Source organism: Arachis ipaensis, chromosome B4 (assembly GCF_059453495.1).
Source record: "Arachis ipaensis isolate K30076 ecotype BB chromosome B4, ASM5945349v1, whole genome shotgun sequence".
Taxonomy (NCBI): domain Eukaryota; kingdom Viridiplantae; phylum Streptophyta; class Magnoliopsida; order Fabales; family Fabaceae; genus Arachis; species Arachis ipaensis.
Window position 1 is genome coordinate 99757331 of NC_142439.1, and position 1687 is coordinate 99759017.

The following is a 1687-nucleotide window of genomic DNA, read 5'->3' on the forward strand; positions in this document are numbered from 1 at the left end:
AGGGTATTAAGAATTTGCCAGGATCCTGTTTCTTTTGAGGTAATTTCTACCTATCCAATGCATTTAGTTCATTGGTGAGCAAGGGAGGTTCATCTTCCCAAGTCTCATTACCAAATAGTCTGGCATTCAACTTCATGATTGCACCAAGGTACTTAGCAACTTGCTCTTTAGTAACGTCTTCATTCTCTTCAGAAGAAGAATACTCATCAGAGCTCATGAAGGGCAGAAGGAGGTTCAATGGAATCTCTATGGTCTCTAGATGAGCCTCAGATTCCTTTGGTTCCTCAAAGGAAAACTCCTTATTGGTCACTGAATGTCCCAGGAGGTCTTCCTCACTAGGATTCACGTCCTCCTCCTCCCTTGTAGGTTCGGCCATGATGGTCAAGTCAATGGCCTTGCACTCTCTCTTTGGATTTTCTTCTGTATTGCTTGGGAGAGTACTAGGAGGAGTTTTAGTGACCCTTTTACTCAGCTGGCCCACTTGTGCCTCCAAATTTCTAATGGAGGACCTTGTTTCATTCATGAAACTCATAGTGGCCTTAGATAGATCAGAGACTATATTTGCTAAGCTATATGGGTTCTGCTCAGAATTCTCTGTCTGTTGCTAAGTGGATGATGGAAAAGGTTTGCTATTGCTAAACCTGTTTCTTCCACCATTATTAAAGCCTTGTTGAGGCTTTTGTTGATCCTTCCATGAGAAATTTGGATGATTTCTCCATGAGGGATTATAAGTGTTTCCATAGGGTTCACCCATGTAATTCACCTCTGCTATTGCAGGGTTCTCAGGATCATAAGCTTCTTCTTCAGAAGATGCCTCTTTAGTACTGTTGGATGATTCCTTCAATCCATTCAGACTCTGAGAGATCATATTGACTTGCTGAGTCAATATTTTATTCTGAGCCAATATGGCATTCAGAGTATCAATTTCAAGAACTCCCTTCCTCTGAGGCGTCCCATTACTCACAGGATTCCTTTCAGAAGTGTACATGAACTTGTTATTTGCAATCATGTCAATGAGTTCCTGAGCTTCTACAGGTGTTTTCTTTAGGTGAATGGATCCACCTGCAGAATGGTCCAATGACATCTTAGATAATTCAGACAGACCATCATAGAATATATCCAGGATGGTCCATTCTGAAAGCATGTCAGAGGGACACTTTTTGGTCAGTTGCTTATATCTCTCCCAAGCTTCATAGAGGGATTCACCTTCTTTTTGTTTGAAGGTTTTAACATCCACTCTAAACTTGCTAAGCTTTTGAGGAGGAAAGAACTTGGCTAAGAAAGCCGTGACCAGCTTATCCCAAGAGTTCAGGCTATCTTTAGGTTGAGAGTCCAACCATATTCTAGCTCTGTCTCTTACAGCAAACGGGAAAAGCATAAGCCTGTAGACCTCGGGATCAACCCCATTGGTCTTAACAGTATCACAGATCTGCAAGAATTCAGTTAAGAACTGAAAAGGATCTTCTGATGGAAATCCATGAAACTTGCAATTCTGTTGCATCAGAGAAACTAATTGAGGCTTTAGCTCAAAATTGTTTGCTCCAATTGCAGGGATTGAGATGCTTCTTCCATGTAAGTTGGAATTTGGTGCAGTAAAGTCACCAAGCATCTTCCTTGCACCTCCACCATTGTTATTGGTTTCGGCCATCTCAACTTCTTTTTCGAAAATTTCAGTAAAGTCCTCTTC

At 41.4% G+C, this 1687-nt stretch overlaps 1 non-coding gene across 1 annotated transcript; it reads left to right on the forward strand.

Annotated features, from left to right (window-relative positions):
- The first annotated feature begins 1142 nt into the window (after positions 1 to 1142).
- LOC148568548 (small nucleolar RNA R71) lies at positions 1143 to 1246 on the forward strand. The gene has a single exon (XR_015882234.1). It is a non-coding gene; the product is annotated as a small nucleolar RNA R71 (small nucleolar RNA).
- The last annotated feature ends 441 nt before the right edge of the window (positions 1247 to 1687 follow it).